This window comes from Triturus cristatus, chromosome 12, assembly GCF_964204655.1.
Source record: "Triturus cristatus chromosome 12, aTriCri1.1, whole genome shotgun sequence".
In the NCBI taxonomy this organism is placed as follows: Eukaryota; Metazoa; Chordata; class Amphibia; order Caudata; family Salamandridae; genus Triturus; species Triturus cristatus.
In genome coordinates, this window is record NC_140595.1 from 217346055 (window position 1) to 217361959 (window position 15905).

Consider the following 15905-nt stretch of genomic DNA (forward strand, 5'->3'; position numbering starts at 1 on the left):
ACGTGCCCCTTCAAGTCTACCTGAGAGGAAGCTGACTCAGGATTGGTGACCTCTCACGGGCACAAATAACGGGCAAGCCCTATGAAAAGCACAGCATGAGTCTTGGTCCCACCTTTAAAAAGGAGGGTGACCTCTGGGATCTGGCAGCAGGATCTTTGGGAGATAAGAAAATATACTGCCTGCAATCGTGAAGTTTCAAGTCAGTCAAGAAAAGCAATCTCATGCACTGCACAAGCTCTTTCCCATGAGGCACCTCTCCTGCACTCTGTTTATGCAAATGAGCAAGCAGAGAGCTCAGGAATAAAACACCAAACTCATGTCCCCCAAAAAAGCAGCAGACAATTGCTGGATATTCCCCAACTTGTAATGCTTTTCTTTTAAACAAATGATAAACAGCCTCACCTGTGGCAAGGCTTAAAAAAATTGAATAAACTCTTAAATGTTCCTCTCCACGGAAATCTTTAGTAAAAGGCGAAAGATTTTTTCGTTTTGAAGAGAAACCAGAGTAAGTGACAATATAGCTCTCTAGGGTAAGTGGCGGCACATCAAAGACCCTGTCATTGCGAGGGTGAGGACCTGAAAGGTATTTTCAGGCTCTAAGAAAGAGGGCGAGAACCAGGCCGGTGGGCAAAACAGGCCAACATTTCAAAGTCTCTGCTCAAGGTACAAAAAGGTGGACTGTTCACATGTGTATGTCTGGGAATATGCAAATTTCTTTTGTACTCACCTCAGCTCATTAGGAGTTGTCGGGGCTGCTGGGGAAGGGGAACAGGAAATGTGAATCAGGCTTTTAGTTAAGTGGCACTGTAGGCCTTTTGTCCCCTAGCCATTTTACGCTTTCAACACGCTCTACACATAGCCATGCACCGTATGTGCCTTTTTCACACGTACTTTCATTAAACCTGAATATAGAAGGATATATCTGTCTAGGCTGGAGACACGTGAAACAAGTCTGACGTGCCCCTTCAAGTCTACCTGAGAGGAAGCTGACTCAGGATTGGCGACCTCAACGGGCACAAATAACGGGCAAGCCCTATGAAAAGCACAGCATGAGTCTTGGTCCCACCTTTAAAAAGGAGGGTGACCTCTGGGATCTGGCAGCAGGATCTTTGGGAGATAAGAAAATATACTGCCTGCGATCGTGAAGTTTCAAGTCAGTCAAGAAAAGCAATCTCATGCACTGCACAAGCTCTTTCCCATGAGGCACCTCTCCTGCACTCTGTTTATGCAAATGAGCAAGCAGAGAGCTCAGGAATAAAACACCAAACTCATGTCCCCCAAAAAAGCAGCAGACAATTGCTGGATATTCCCCAACTTGTAATGCTTTTCTTTTAAACAAATGATAAACAGCCTCACCTGTGGCAAGGCTTAAAAAAATTGAATAAACTCTTAAATGTTCCTCTCCACGGAAATCTTTAGTAAAAGGCGAAAGATTTTTTCGTTTTGAAGAGAAACCAGAGTAAGTGACAATATAGCTCTCTAGGGTAAGTGGCGGCACATCAAAGACCCTGTCATTGCGAGGGTGAGGACCTGAAAGGTATTTTCAGGCTCTAAGAAAGAGGGCGAGAACCAGGCCGGTGGGCACAACAGGCCAACATTTCAAAGTCTCTGCTCAAGGTACAAAAAGGTGGACTGTTCACATGTGTATGTCTGGGAATATGCAAATTTCTTTTGTACTCACCTCAGCTCATTAGGAGTTGTCGGGGCTGCTGGGGAAGGGGAACAGGAAATGTGAATCAGGCTTTTAGTTAAGTGGCACTGTAGGCCTTTTGTCCCCTAGCCATTTTACGCTTTCAACACGCTCTACACATAGCCATGCACCGTATGTGCCTTTTTCACACGTACTTTCATTAAACCTGAATATAGAAGGATATATCTGTCTAGGCTGGAGACACGTGAAACAAGTCTGACGTGCCCCTTCAAGTCTACCTGAGAGGAAGCTGACTCAGGATTGGCGACCTCAACGGGCACAAATAACGGGCAAGCCCTATGAAAAGCACAGCATGAGTCTTGGTCCCACCTTTAAAAAGGAGGGTGACCTCTGGGATCTGGCAGCAGGATCTTTGGGAGATAAGAAAATATACTGCCTGCGATCGTGAAGTTTCAAGTCAGTCAAGAAAAGCAATCTCATGCACTGCACAAGCTCTTTCCCATGAGGCACCTCTCCTGCACTCTGTTTATGCAAATGAGCAAGCAGAGAGCTCAGGAATAAAACACCAAACTCATGTCCCCCAAAAAAGCAGCAGACAATTGCTGGATATTCCCCAACTTGTAATGCTTTTCTTTTAAACAAATGATAAACAGCCTCACCTGTGGCAAGGCTTAAAAAAATTGAATAAACTCTTAAATGTTCCTCTCCACGGAAATCTTTAGTAAAAGGCGAAAGATTTTTTCGTTTTGAAGAGAAACCAGAGTAAGTGACAATATAGCTCTCTAGGGTAAGTGGCGGCACATCAAAGACCCTGTCATTGCGAGGGTGAGGACCTGAAAGGTATTTTCAGGCTCTAAGAAAGAGGGCGAGAACCAGGCCGGTGGGCAAAACAGGCCAACATTTCAAAGTCTCTGCTCAAGGTACAAAAAGGTGGACTGTTCACATGTGTATGTCTGGGAATATGCAAATTTCTTTTGTACTCACCTCAGCTCATTAGGAGTTGTCGGGGCTGCTGGGGAAGGGGAACAGGAAATGTGAATCAGGCTTTTAGTTAAGTGGCACTGTAGGCCTTTTGTCCCCTAGCCATTTTACGCTTTCAACACCATCTCTCCAATCGATATGCTCAGAGCCACCACTGTGCTCTACACATAGCCATGCACCGTATGTGCCTTTTTCACACGTACTTTCATTAAACCTGAATATAGAAGGATATATCTGTCTAGGCTGGAGACACATGAAACAAGTCTGACGTGCCCCTTCAAGTCTACCTGAGAGGAAGCTGACTCAGGATTGGTGACCTCTCACGGGCACAAATAACGGGCAAGCCCTATGAAAAGCACAGCATGAGTCTTGGTCCCACCTTTAAAAAGGAGGGTGACCTCTGGGATCTGGCAGCAGGATCTTTGGGAGATAAGAAAATATACTGCCTGCAATCGTGAAGTTTCAAGTCAGTCAAGAAAAGCAATCTCATGCACTGCACAAGCTCTTTCCCATGAGGCACCTCTCCTGCACTCTGTTTATGCAAATGAGCAAGCAGAGAGCTCAGGAATAAAACACCAAACTCATGTCCCCCAAAAAAGCAGCAGACAATTGCTGGATATTCCCCAACTTGTAATGCTTTTCTTTTAAACAAATGATAAACAGCCTCACCTGTGGCAAGGCTTAAAAAAATTGAATAAACTCTTAAATGTTCCTCTCCACGGAAATCTTTAGTAAAAGGCGAAAGATTTTTTCGTTTTGAAGAGAAACCAGAGTAAGTGACAATATAGCTCTCTAGGGTAAGTGGCGGCACATCAAAGACCCTGTCATTGCGAGGGTGAGGACCTGAAAGGTATTTTCAGGCTCTAAGAAAGAGGGCGAGAACCAGGCCGGTGGGCAAAACAGGCCAACATTTCAAAGTCTCTGCTCAAGGTACAAAAAGGTGGACTGTTCACATGTGTATGTCTGGGAATATGCAAATTTCTTTTGTACTCACCTCAGCTCATTAGGAGTTGTCGGGGCTGCTGGGGAAGGGGAACAGGAAATGTGAATCAGGCTTTTAGTTAAGTGGCACTGTAGGCCTTTTGTCCCCTAGCCATTTTACGCTTTCAACACCATCCCTCCAATCGATATGCTCAGAGCCACCACTGTGCTCTACACATAGCCATGCACCGTATGTGCCTTTTTCACACGTACTTTCATTAAACCTGAATATAGAAGGATATATCTGTCTAGGCTGGAGACACGTGAAACAAGTCTGACGTGCCCCTTCAAGTCTACCTGAGAGGAAGCTGACTCAGGATTGGCGACCTCTCAGGGCACCTCTAACAGGCACAAATAACGGGCAAGCCCTATGAAAAGCACAGCATGAGTCTTGGTCCCACCTTTAAAAAGGAGGGTGACCTCTGGGATCTGGCAGCAGGATCTTTGGGAGATAAGAAAATATACTGCCTGCGATCGTGAAGTTTCAAGTCAGTCAAGAAAAGCAATCTCATGCACTGCACAAGCTCTTTCCCATGAGGCACCTCTCCTGCACTCTGTTTATGCAAATGAGCAAGCAGAGAGCTCAGGAATAAAACACCAAACTCATGTCCCCCAAAAAAGCAGCAGACAATTGCTGGATATTCCCCAACTTGTAATGCTTTTCTTTTAAACAAATGATAAACAGCCTCACCTGTGGCAAGGCTTAAAAAAATTGAATAAACTCTTAAATGTTCCTCTCCACGGAAATCTTTAGTAAAAGGCGAAAGATTTTTTCGTTTTGAAGAGAAACCAGAGTAAGTGACAATATAGCTCTCTAGGGTAAGTGGCGGCACATCAAAGACCCTGTCATTGCGAGGGTGAGGACCTGAAAGGTATTTTCAGGCTCTAAGAAAGAGGGCGAGAACCAGGCCGGTGGGCAAAACAGGCCAACATTTCAAAGTCTCTGCTCAAGGTACAAAAAGGTGGACTGTTCACATGTGTATGTCTGGGAATATGCAAATTTCTTTTGTACTCACCTCAGCTCATTAGGAGTTGTCGGGGCTGCTGGGGAAGGGGAACAGGAAATGTGAATCAGGCTTTTAGTTAAGTGGCACTGTAGGCCTTTTGTCCCCTAGCCATTTTACGCTTTCAACACGCTCTACACATAGCCATGCACCGTATGTGCCTTTTTCACACGTACTTTCATTAAACCTGAATATAGAAGGATATATCTGTCTAGGCTGGAGACACGTGAAACAAGTCTGACGTGCCCCTTCAAGTCTACCTGAGAGGAAGCTGACTCAGGATTGGCGACCTCAACGGGCACCTCTAACGGGCAAGCCCTATGAAAAGCACAGCATGAGTCTTGGTCCCACCTTTAAAAAGGAGGGTGACCTCTGGGATCTGGCAGCAGGATCTTTGGGAGATAAGAAAATATACTGCCTGCGATCGTGAAGTTTCAAGTCAGTCAAGAAAAGCAATCTCATGCACTGCACAAGCTCTTTCCCATGAGGCACCTCTCCTGCACTCTGTTTATGCAAATGAGCAAGCAGAGAGCTCAGGAATAAAACACCAAACTCATGTCCCCCAAAAAAGCAGCAGACAATTGCTGGATATTCCCCAACTTGTAATGCTTTTCTTTTAAACAAATGATAAACAGCCTCACCTGTGGCAAGGCTTAAAAAAATTGAATAAACTCTTAAATGTTCCTCTCCACGGAAATCTTTAGTAAAAGGCGAAAGATTTTTTCGTTTTGAAGAGAAACCAGAGTAAGTGACAATATAGCTCTCTAGGGTAAGTGGCGGCACATCAAAGACCCTGTCATTGCGAGGGTGAGGACCTGAAAGGTATTTTCAGGCTCTAAGAAAGAGGGCGAGAACCAGGCCGGTGGGCAAAACAGGCCAACATTTCAAAGTCTCTGCTCAAGGTACAAAAAGGTGGACTGTTCACATGTGTATGTCTGGGAATATGCAAATTTCTTTTGTACTCACCTCAGCTCATTAGGAGTTGTCGGGGCTGCTGGGGAAGGGGAACAGGAAATGTGAATCAGGCTTTTAGTTAAGTGGCACTGTAGGCCTTTTGTCCCCTAGCCATTTTACGCTTTCAACACGCTCTACACATAGCCATGCACCGTATGTGCCTTTTTCACACGTACTTTCATTAAACCTGAATATAGAAGGATATATCTGTCTAGGCTGGAGACACGTGAAACAAGTCTGACGTGCCCCTTCAAGTCTACCTGAGAGGAAGCTGACTCAGGATTGGCGACCTCAACGGGCACAAATAATGGGCAAGCCCTATGAAAAGCACAGCATGAGTCTTGGTCCCACCTTTAAAAAGGAGGGTGACCTCTGGGATCTGGCAGCAGGATCTTTGGGAGATAAGAAAATATACTGCCTGCGATCGTGAAGTTTCAAGTCAGTCAAGAAAAGCAATCTCATGCACTGCACAAGCTCTTTCCCATGAGGCACCTCTCCTGCACTCTGTTTATGCAAATGAGCAAGCAGAGAGCTCAGGAATAAAACACCAAACTCATGTCCCCCAAAAAAGCAGCAGACAATTGCTGGATATTCCCCAACTTGTAATGCTTTTCTTTTAAACAAATGATAAACAGCCTCACCTGTGGCAAGGCTTAAAAAAATTGAATAAACTCTTAAATGTTCCTCTCCACGGAAATCTTTAGTAAAAGGCGAAAGATTTTTTCGTTTTGAAGAGAAACCAGAGTAAGTGACAATATAGCTCTCTAGGGTAAGTGGCGGCACATCAAAGACCCTGTCATTGCGAGGGTGAGGACCTGAAAGGTATTTTCAGGCTCTAAGAAAGAGGGCGAGAACCAGGCCGGTGGGCAAAACAGGCCAACATTTCAAAGTCTCTGCTCAAGGTACAAAAAGGTGGACTGTTCACATGTGTATGTCTGGGAATATGCAAATTTCTTTTGTACTCACCTCAGCTCATTAGGAGTTGTCGGGGCTGCTGGGGAAGGGGAACAGGAAATGTGAATCAGGCTTTTAGTTAAGTGGCACTGTAGGCCTTTTGTCCCCTAGCCATTTTACGCTTTCAACACCATCCCTCCAATCGATATGCTCAGAGCCACCACTGTGCTCTACACATAGCCATGCACCGTATGTGCCTTTTTCACACGTACTTTCATTAAACCTGAATATAGAAGGATATATCTGTCTAGGCTGGAGACACATGAAACAAGTCTGACGTGCCCCTTCAAGTCTACCTGAGAGGAAGCTGACTCAGGATTGGTGACCTCTCAGGGCACCTCTAAACGGACACAAATAACGGGCAAGCCCTATGAAAAGCACAGCATGAGTCTTGGTCCCACCTTTAAAAAGGAGGGTGACCTCTGGGATCTGGCAGCAGGATCTTTGGGAGATAAGAAAATATACTGCCTGCGATCGTGAAGTTTCAAGTCAGTCAAGAAAAGCAATCTCATGCACTGCACAAGCTCTTTCCCATGAGGCACCTCTCCTGCACTCTGTTTATGCAAATGAGCAAGCAGAGAGCTCAGGAATAAAACACCAAACTCATGTCCCCCAAAAAAGCAGCAGACAATTTCTGGATATTCCCCAACTTGTAATGCTTTTCTTTTAAACAAATGATAAACAGCCTCACCTGTGGCAAGGCTTAAAAAAATTGAATAAACTCTTAAATGTTCCTCTCCACGGAAATCTTTAGTAAAAGGCGAAAGATTTTTTCGTTTTGAAGAGAAACCAGAGTAAGTGACAATATAGCTCTCTAGGGTAAGTGGCGGCACATCAAAGACCCTGTCATTGCGAGGGTGAGGACCTGAAAGGTATTTTCAGGCTCTAAGAAAGAGGGCGAGAACCAGGCCGGTGGGCAAAACAGGCCAACATTTCAAAGTCTCTGCTCAAGGTACAAAAAGGTGGACTGTTCACATGTGTATGTCTGGGAATATGCAAATTTCTTTTGTACTCACCTCAGCTCATTAGGAGTTGTCGGGGCTGCTGGGGAAGGGGAACAGGAAATGTGAATCAGGCTTTTAGTTAAGTGGCACTGTAGGCCTTTTGTCCCCTAGCCATTTTACGCTTTCAACACGCTCTACACATAGCCATGCACCGTATGTGCCTTTTTCACACGTACTTTCATTAAACCTGAATATAGAAGGATATATCTGTCTAGGCTGGAGACACGTGAAACAAGTCTGACGTGCCCCTTCAAGTCTACCTGAGAGGAAGCTGACTCAGGATTGGCGACCTCAACGGGCACCTCTAACGGGCAAGCCCTATGAAAAGCACAGCATGAGTCTTGGTCCCACCTTTAAAAAGGAGGGTGACCTCTGGGATCTGGCAGCAGGATCTTTGGGAGATAAGAAAATATACTGCCTGCGATCGTGAAGTTTCAAGTCAGTCAAGAAAAGCAATCTCATGCACTGCACAAGCTCTTTCCCATGAGGCACCTCTCCTGCACTCTGTTTATGCAAATGAGCAAGCAGAGAGCTCAGGAATAAAACACCAAACTCATGTCCCCCAAAAAAGCAGCAGACAATTGCTGGATATTCCCCAACTTGTAATGCTTTTCTTTTAAACAAATGATAAACAGCCTCACCTGTGGCAAGGCTTAAAAAAATTGAATAAACTCTTAAATGTTCCTCTCCACGGAAATCTTTAGTAAAAGGCGAAAGATTTTTTCGTTTTGAAGAGAAACCAGAGTAAGTGACAATATAGCTCTCTAGGGTAAGTGGCGGCACATCAAAGACCCTGTCATTGCGAGGGTGAGGACCTGAAAGGTATTTTCAGGCTCTAAGAAAGAGGGCGAGAACCAGGCCGGTGGGCAAAACAGGCCAACATTTCAAAGTCTCTGCTCAAGGTACAAAAAGGTGGACTGTTCACATGTGTATGTCTGGGAATATGCAAATTTCTTTTGTACTCACCTCAGCTCATTAGGAGTTGTCGGGGCTGCTGGGGAAGGGGAACAGGAAATGTGAATCAGGCTTTTAGTTAAGTGGCACTGTAGGCCTTTTGTCCCCTAGCCATTTTACGCTTTCAACACGCTCTACACATAGCCATGCACCGTATGTGCCTTTTTCACACGTACTTTCATTAAACCTGAATATAGAAGGATATATCTGTCTAGGCTGGAGACACGTGAAACAAGTCTGACGTGCCCCTTCAAGTCTACCTGAGAGGAAGCTGACTCAGGATTGGCGACCTCAACGGGCACAAATAATGGGCAAGCCCTATGAAAAGCACAGCATGAGTCTTGGTCCCACCTTTAAAAAGGAGGGTGACCTCTGGGATCTGGCAGCAGGATCTTTGGGAGATAAGAAAATATACTGCCTGCGATCGTGAAGTTTCAAGTCAGTCAAGAAAAGCAATCTCATGCACTGCACAAGCTCTTTCCCATGAGGCACCTCTCCTGCACTCTGTTTATGCAAATGAGCAAGCAGAGAGCTCAGGAATAAAACACCAAACTCATGTCCCCCAAAAAAGCAGCAGACAATTGCTGGATATTCCCCAACTTGTAATGCTTTTCTTTTAAACAAATGATAAACAGCCTCACCTGTGGCAAGGCTTAAAAAAATTGAATAAACTCTTAAATGTTCCTCTCCACGGAAATCTTTAGTAAAAGGCGAAAGATTTTTTCGTTTTGAAGAGAAACCAGAATAAGTGACAATATAGCTCTCTAGGGTAAGTGGCGCCACATCAAAGACCCTGTCATTGCGAGGGTGAGGACCTGAAAGGTATTTTCAGGCTCTAAGAAAGAGGGCGAGAACCAGGCCGGTGGGCAAAACAGGCCAACATTTCAAAGTCTCTGCTCAAGGTACAAAAAGGTGGACTGTTCACATGTGTATGTCTGGGAATATGCAAATTTCTTTTGTACTCACCTCAGCTCATTAGGAGTTGTCGGGGCTGCTGGGGAAGGGGAACAGGAAATGTGAATCAGGCTTTTAGTTAAGTGGCACTGTAGGCCTTTTGTCCCCTAGCCATTTTACGCTTTCAACACCATCCCTCCAATCGATATGCTCAGAGCCACCACTGTGCTCTACACATAGCCATGCACCGTATGTGCCTTTTTCACACGTACTTTCATTAAACCTGAATATAGAAGGATATATCTGTCTAGGCTGGAGACACATGAAACAAGTCTGACGTGCCCCTTCAAGTCTACCTGAGAGGAAGCTGACTCAGGATTGGTGACCTCTCAGGGCACCTCTAAACGGACACAAATAACGGGCAAGCCCTATGAAAAGCACAGCATGAGTCTTGGTCCCACCTTTAAAAAGGAGGGTGACCTCTGGGATCTGGCAGCAGGATCTTTGGGAGATAAGAACATATACTGCCTGCGATCGTGAAGTTTCAAGTCAGTCAAGAAAAGCAATCTCATGCACTGCACAAGCTCTTTCCCATGAGGCACCTCTCCTGCACTCTGTTTATGCAAATGAGCAAGCAGAGAGCTCAGGAATAAAACACCAAACTCATGTCCCCCAAAAAAGCAGCAGACAATTTCTGGATATTCCCCAACTTGTAATGCTTTTCTTTTAAACAAATGATAAACAGCCTCACCTGTGGCAAGGCTTAAAAAAATTGAATAAACTCTTAAATGTTCCTCTCCACGGAAATCTTTAGTAAAAGGCGAAAGATTTTTTCGTTTTGAAGAGAAACCAGAGTAAGTGACAATATAGCTCTCTAGGGTAAGTGGCGGCACATCAAAGACCCTGTCATTGCGAGGGTGAGGACCTGAAAGGTATTTTCAGGCTCTAAGAAAGAGGGCGAGAACCAGGCCGGTGGGCAAAACAGGCCAACATTTCAAAGTCTCTGCTCAAGGTACAAAAAGGTGGACTGTTCACATGTGTATGTCTGGGAATATGCAAATTTCTTTTGTACTCACCTCAGCTCATTAGGAGTTGTCGGGGCTGCTGGGGAAGGGGAACAGGAAATGTGAATCAGGCTTTTAGTTAAGTGGCACTGTAGGCCTTTTGTCCCCTAGCCATTTTACGCTTTCAACACGCTCTACACATAGCCATGCACCGTATGTGCCTTTTTCACACGTACTTTCATTAAACCTGAATATAGAAGCATATATCTGTCTAGGCTGGAGACACGTGAAACAAGTCTGACGTGCCCCTTCAAGTCTACCTGAGAGGAAGCTGACTCAGGATTGGCGACCTCTCAGGGCACCTCTAACGGGCACAAATAACGGGCAAGCCCTATGAAAAGCACAGCATGAGTCTTGGTCCCACCTTTAAAAAGGAGGGTGACCTCTGGGATCTGGCAGCAGGATCTTTGGGAGATAAGAAAATATACTGCCTGCGATCGTGAAGTTTCAAGTCAGTCAAGAAAAGCAATCTCATGCACTGCACAAGCTCTTTCCCATGAGGCACCTCTCCTGCACTCTGTTTATGCAAATGAGCAAGCAGAGAGCTCAGGAATAAAACACCAAACTCATGTCCCCCAAAAAAGCAGCAGACAATTGCTGGATATTCCCCAACTTGTAATGCTTTTCTTTTAAACAAATGATAAACAGCCTCACCTGTGGCAAGGCTTAAAAAAATTGAATAAACTCTTAAATGTTCCTCTCCACGGAAATCTTTAGTAAAAGGCGAAAGATTTTTTCGTTTTGAAGAGAAACCAGAGTAAGTGACAATATAGCTCTCTAGGGTAAGTGGCGGCACATCAAAGACCCTGTCATTGCGAGGGTGAGGACCTGAAAGGTATTTTCAGGCTCTAAGAAAGAGGGCGAGAACCAGGCCGGTGGGCAAAACAGGCCAACATTTCAAAGTCTCTGCTCAAGGTACAAAAAGGTGGACTGTTCACATGTGTATGTCTGGGAATATGCAAATTTCTTTTGTACTCACCTCAGCTCATTAGGAGTTGTCGGGGCTGCTGGGGAAGGGGAACAGGAAATGTGAATCAGGCTTTTAGTTAAGTGGCACTGTAGGCCTTTTGTCCCCTAGCCATTTTACGCTTTCAACACGCTCTACACATAGCCATGCACCGTATGTGCCTTTTTCACACGTACTTTCATTAAACCTGAATATAGAAGGATATATCTGTCTAGGCTGGAGACACGTGAAACAAGTCTGACGTGCCCCTTCAAGTCTACCTGAGAGGAAGCTGACTCAGGATTGGCGACCTCTCAGGGCACCTCTAACGGGCACAAATAACGGGCAAGCCCTATGAAAAGCACAGCATGAGTCTTGGTCCCACCTTTAAAAAGGAGGGTGACCTCTGGGATCTGGCAGCAGGATCTTTGGGAGATAAGAAAATATACTGCCTGCGATCGTGAAGTTTCAAGTCAGTCAAGAAAAGCAATCTCATGCACTGCACAAGCTCTTTCCCATGAGGCACCTCTCCTGCACTCTGTTTATGCAAATGAGCAAGCAGAGAGCTCAGGAATAAAACACCAAACTCATGTCCCTCAAAAAAGCAGCAGACAATTGCTGGATATTCCCCAACTTGTAATGCTTTTCTTTTAAACAAATGATAAACAGCCTCACCTGTGGCAAGGCTTAAAAAAATTGAATAAACTCTTAAATGTTCCTCTCCACGGAAATCTTTAGTAAAAGGCGAAAGATTTTTTCGTTTTGAAGAGAAACCAGAGTAAGTGACAATATAGCTCTCTAGGGTAAGTGGCGGCACATCAAAGACCCTGTCATTGCGAGGGTGAGGACCTGAAAGGTATTTTCAGGCTCTAAGAAAGAGGGCGAGAACCAGGCCGGTGGGCAAAACAGGCCAACATTTCAAAGTCTCTGCTCAAGGTACAAAAAGGTGGACTGTTCACATGTGTATGTCTGGGAATATGCAAATTTCTTTTGTACTCACCTCAGCTCATTAGGAGTTGTCGGGGCTGCTGGGGAAGGGGAACAGGAAATGTGAATCAGGCTTTTAGTTAAGTGGCACTGTAGGCCTTTTGTCCCCTAGCCATTTTACGCTTTCAACACCATCTCTCCAATCGATATGCTCAGAGCCACCACTGTGCTCTACACATAGCCATGCACCGTATGTGCCTTTTTCACACGTACTTTCATTAAACCTGAATATAGAAGGATATATCTGTCTAGGCTGGAGACACATGAAACAAGTCTGACGTGCCCCTTCAAGTCTACCTGAGAGGAAGCTGACTCAGGATTGGTGACCTCTCACGGGCACAAATAAGGGGCAAGCCCTATGAAAAGCACAGCATGAGTCTTGGTCCCACCTTTAAAAAGGAGGGTGACCTCTGGGATCTGGCAGCAGGATCTTTGGGAGATAAGAAAATATACTGCCTGCGATCGTGAAGTTTGAAGTCAGTCAAGAAAAGCAATCTCATGCACTGCACAAGCTCTTTCCCATGAGGCACCTCTCCTGCACTCTGTTTATGCAAATGAGCAAGCAGAGAGCTCAGGAATAAAACACCAAACTCATGTCCCCCAAAAAAGCAGCAGACAATTGCTGGATATTCCCCAACTTCTAATACTTTTCTTTTAAACAAATGATAAACAGCCTCACCTGTGGCAAGGCTTAAAAAAATTGAATAAACTCTTAAATGTTCCTCGCCACGGAAATCTTTAGTAAAAGGCGAAAGATTTTTTCGTTTTGAAGAGAAACCAGAATAAGTGACAATATAGCTCTCTAGGGTAAGTGGCGCCACATCAAAGACCCTGTCATTGCGAGGGTGAGGACCTGAAAGGTATTTTCAGGCTCTAAGAAAGAGGGCGAGAACCAGGCCGGTGGGCAAAACAGGCCAACATTTCAGAGTCTCTGCTCAAGGTACAAAAAGGTGGACTGTTCACATGTGTATGTCTGGGAATATGCAAATTTCTTTTGTACTCACCTCAGCTCATTAGGAGTTGTCGGGGCTGCTGGGGAAGGGGAACAGGAAATGTGAATCAGGCTTTTAGTTAAGTGGCACTGTAGGCCTTTTGTCCCCTAGCCATTTTACGCTTTCAACACCATCCCTCCAATCGATATGCTCAGAGCCACCACTGTGCTCTACACATAGCCATGCACCGTATGTGCCTTTTTCACACGTACTTTCATTAAACCTGAATATAGAAGGATATATCTGTCTAGGCTGGAGACACATGAAACAAGTCTGACGTGCCCCTTCAAGTCTACCTGAGAGGAAGCTGACTCAGGATTGGTGACCTCTCAGGGCACCTCTAAACGGACACAAATAACGGGCAAGCCCTATGAAAAGCACAGCATGAGTCTTGGTCCCACCTTTAAAAAGGAGGGTGACCTCTGGGATCTGGCAGCAGGATCTTTGGGAGATAAGAAAATATACTGCCTGCGATCGTGAAGTTTCAAGTCAGTCAAGAAAAGCAATCTCATGCACTGCACAAGCTCTTTCCCATGAGGCACCTCTCCTGCACTCTGTTTATGCAAATGAGCAAGCAGAGAGCTCAGGAATAAAACACCAAACTCATGTCCCCCAAAAAAGCAGCAGACAATTTCTGGATATTCCCCAACTTGTAATGCTTTTCTTTTAAACAAATGATAAACAGCCTCACCTGTGGCAAGGCTTAAAAAAATTGAATAAACTCTTAAATGTTCCTCTCCACGGAAATCTTTAGTAAAAGGCGAAAGATTTTTTCGTTTTGAAGAGAAACCAGAGTAAGTGACAATATAGCTCTCTAGGGTAAGTGGCGGCACATCAAAGACCCTGTCATTGCGAGGGTGAGGACCTGAAAGGTATTTTCAGGCTCTAAGAAAGAGGGCGAGAACCAGGCCGGTGGGCAAAACAGGCCAACATTTCAAAGTCTCTGCTCAAGGTACAAAAAGGTGGACTGTTCACATGTGTATGTCTGGGAATATGCAAATTTCTTTTGTACTCACCTCAGCTCATTAGGAGTTGTCGGGGCTGCTGGGGAAGGGGAACAGGAAATGTGAATCAGGCTTTTAGTTAAGTGGCACTGTAGGCCTTTTGTCCCCTAGCCATTTTACGCTTTCAACACCATCTCTCCAATCGATATGCTCAGAGCCACCACTGTGCTCTACACATAGCCATGCACCGTATGTGCCTTTTTCACACGTACTTTCATTAAACCTGAATATAGAAGGATATATCTGTCTAGGCTGGAGACACATGAAACAAGTCTGACGTGCCCCTTCAAGTCTACCTGAGAGGAAGCTGACTCAGGATTGGTGACCTCTCACGGGCACAAATAAGGGGCAAGCCCTATGAAAAGCACAGCATGAGTCTTGGTCCCACCTTTAAAAAGGAGGGTGACCTCTGGGATCTGGCAGCAGGATCTTTGGGAGATAAGAAAATATACTGCCTGCGATCGTGAAGTTTGAAGTCAGTCAAGAAAAGCAATCTCATGCACTGCACAAGCTCTTTCCCATGAGGCACCTCTCCTGCACTCTGTTTATGCAAATGAGCAAGCAGAGAGCTCAGGAATAAAACACCAAACTCATGTCCCCCAAAAAAGCAGCAGACAATTGCTGGATATTCCCCAACTTCTAATACTTTTCTTTTAAACAAATGATAAACAGCCTCACCTGTGGCAAGGCTTAAAAAAATTGAATAAACTCTTAAATGTTCCTCGCCACGGAAATCTTTAGTAAAAGGCGAAAGATTTTTTCGTTTTGAAGAGAAACCAGAATAAGTGACAATATAGCTCTCTAGGGTAAGTGGCGCCACATCAAAGACCCTGTCATTGCGAGGGTGAGGACCTGAAAGGTATTTTCAGGCTCTAAGAAAGAGGGCGAGAACCAGGCCGGTGGGCAAAACAGGCCAACATTTCAGAGTCTCTGCTCAAGGTACAAAAAGGTGGACTGTTCACATGTGTATGTCTGGGAATATGCAAATTTCTTTTGTACTCACCTCAGCTCATTAGGAGTTGTCGGGGCTGCTGGGGAAGGGGAACAGGAAATGTGAATCAGGCTTTTAGTTAAGTGGCACTGTAGGCCTTTTGTCCCCTAGCCATTTTACGCTTTCAACACCATCCCTCCAATCGATATGCTCAGAGCCACCACTGTGCTCTACACATAGCCATGCACCGTATGTGCCTTTTTCACACGTACTTTCATTAAACCTGAATATAGAAGGATATATCTGTCTAGGCTGGAGACACATGAAACAAGTCTGACGTGCCCCTTCAAGTCTACCTGAGAGGAAGCTGACTCAGGATTGGTGACCTCTCAGGGCACCTCTAAACGGACACAAATAACGGGCAAGCCCTATGAAAAGCACAGCATGAGTCTTGGTCCCACCTTTAAAAAGGAGGGTGACCTCTGGGATCTGGCAGCAGGATCTTTGGGAGATAAGAAAATATACTGCCTGCGATCGTGAAGTTTCAAGTCAGTCAAGAAAAGCAATCTCATGCACTGCACAAGCTCTTTCCCATGAGGCACCT

General features: G+C 45.1%; 16 non-coding genes across 16 annotated transcripts; all 16 read right to left on the reverse strand.

Moving 5' to 3' along the window:
* Positions 1–394: 394 nt before the first annotated feature.
* Positions 395–509, reverse strand: LOC146773862 (U5 spliceosomal RNA). The gene has a single exon (XR_014972477.1). It is a non-coding gene; the product is annotated as a U5 spliceosomal RNA (small nuclear RNA).
* An 839-nt stretch (positions 510–1348) lies between these two features.
* On the reverse strand, positions 1349–1463 carry LOC146773863 (U5 spliceosomal RNA). The gene has a single exon (XR_014972478.1). It is a non-coding gene; the product is annotated as a U5 spliceosomal RNA (small nuclear RNA).
* Positions 1464–2302: 839 nt separating this feature from the next.
* On the reverse strand, positions 2303–2417 carry LOC146773864 (U5 spliceosomal RNA). Its single transcript, XR_014972479.1, has one exon. It is a non-coding gene; the product is annotated as a U5 spliceosomal RNA (small nuclear RNA).
* Positions 2418–3293: 876 nt separating this feature from the next.
* LOC146773865 (U5 spliceosomal RNA) lies at positions 3294–3408 on the reverse strand. The gene has a single exon (XR_014972480.1). It is a non-coding gene; the product is annotated as a U5 spliceosomal RNA (small nuclear RNA).
* Positions 3409–4296: 888 nt separating this feature from the next.
* LOC146773866 (U5 spliceosomal RNA) lies at positions 4297–4411 on the reverse strand. The gene has a single exon (XR_014972481.1). It is a non-coding gene; the product is annotated as a U5 spliceosomal RNA (small nuclear RNA).
* An 839-nt stretch (positions 4412–5250) lies between these two features.
* On the reverse strand, positions 5251–5365 carry LOC146773867 (U5 spliceosomal RNA). Its single transcript, XR_014972482.1, has one exon. It is a non-coding gene; the product is annotated as a U5 spliceosomal RNA (small nuclear RNA).
* An 839-nt stretch (positions 5366–6204) lies between these two features.
* On the reverse strand, positions 6205–6319 carry LOC146773868 (U5 spliceosomal RNA). Its single transcript, XR_014972483.1, has one exon. It is a non-coding gene; the product is annotated as a U5 spliceosomal RNA (small nuclear RNA).
* An 889-nt stretch (positions 6320–7208) lies between these two features.
* Positions 7209–7323, reverse strand: LOC146773869 (U5 spliceosomal RNA). The gene has a single exon (XR_014972484.1). It is a non-coding gene; the product is annotated as a U5 spliceosomal RNA (small nuclear RNA).
* Positions 7324–8162: 839 nt separating this feature from the next.
* LOC146773870 (U5 spliceosomal RNA) lies at positions 8163–8277 on the reverse strand. Its single transcript, XR_014972485.1, has one exon. It is a non-coding gene; the product is annotated as a U5 spliceosomal RNA (small nuclear RNA).
* Positions 8278–9116: 839 nt separating this feature from the next.
* Positions 9117–9231, reverse strand: LOC146773871 (U5 spliceosomal RNA). The gene has a single exon (XR_014973819.1). It is a non-coding gene; the product is annotated as a U5 spliceosomal RNA (small nuclear RNA).
* Positions 9232–10120: 889 nt separating this feature from the next.
* Positions 10121–10235, reverse strand: LOC146773872 (U5 spliceosomal RNA). The gene has a single exon (XR_014972486.1). It is a non-coding gene; the product is annotated as a U5 spliceosomal RNA (small nuclear RNA).
* Positions 10236–11087: 852 nt separating this feature from the next.
* LOC146773873 (U5 spliceosomal RNA) lies at positions 11088–11202 on the reverse strand. Its single transcript, XR_014972487.1, has one exon. It is a non-coding gene; the product is annotated as a U5 spliceosomal RNA (small nuclear RNA).
* Positions 11203–12054: 852 nt separating this feature from the next.
* Positions 12055–12169, reverse strand: LOC146773874 (U5 spliceosomal RNA). The gene has a single exon (XR_014972488.1). It is a non-coding gene; the product is annotated as a U5 spliceosomal RNA (small nuclear RNA).
* Positions 12170–13045: 876 nt separating this feature from the next.
* Positions 13046–13160, reverse strand: LOC146773875 (U5 spliceosomal RNA). Its single transcript, XR_014974624.1, has one exon. It is a non-coding gene; the product is annotated as a U5 spliceosomal RNA (small nuclear RNA).
* Positions 13161–14049: 889 nt separating this feature from the next.
* LOC146773876 (U5 spliceosomal RNA) lies at positions 14050–14164 on the reverse strand. The gene has a single exon (XR_014972489.1). It is a non-coding gene; the product is annotated as a U5 spliceosomal RNA (small nuclear RNA).
* Positions 14165–15040: 876 nt separating this feature from the next.
* Positions 15041–15155, reverse strand: LOC146773877 (U5 spliceosomal RNA). Its single transcript, XR_014974625.1, has one exon. It is a non-coding gene; the product is annotated as a U5 spliceosomal RNA (small nuclear RNA).
* Between the last annotated feature and the right edge of the window lie 750 nt (positions 15156–15905).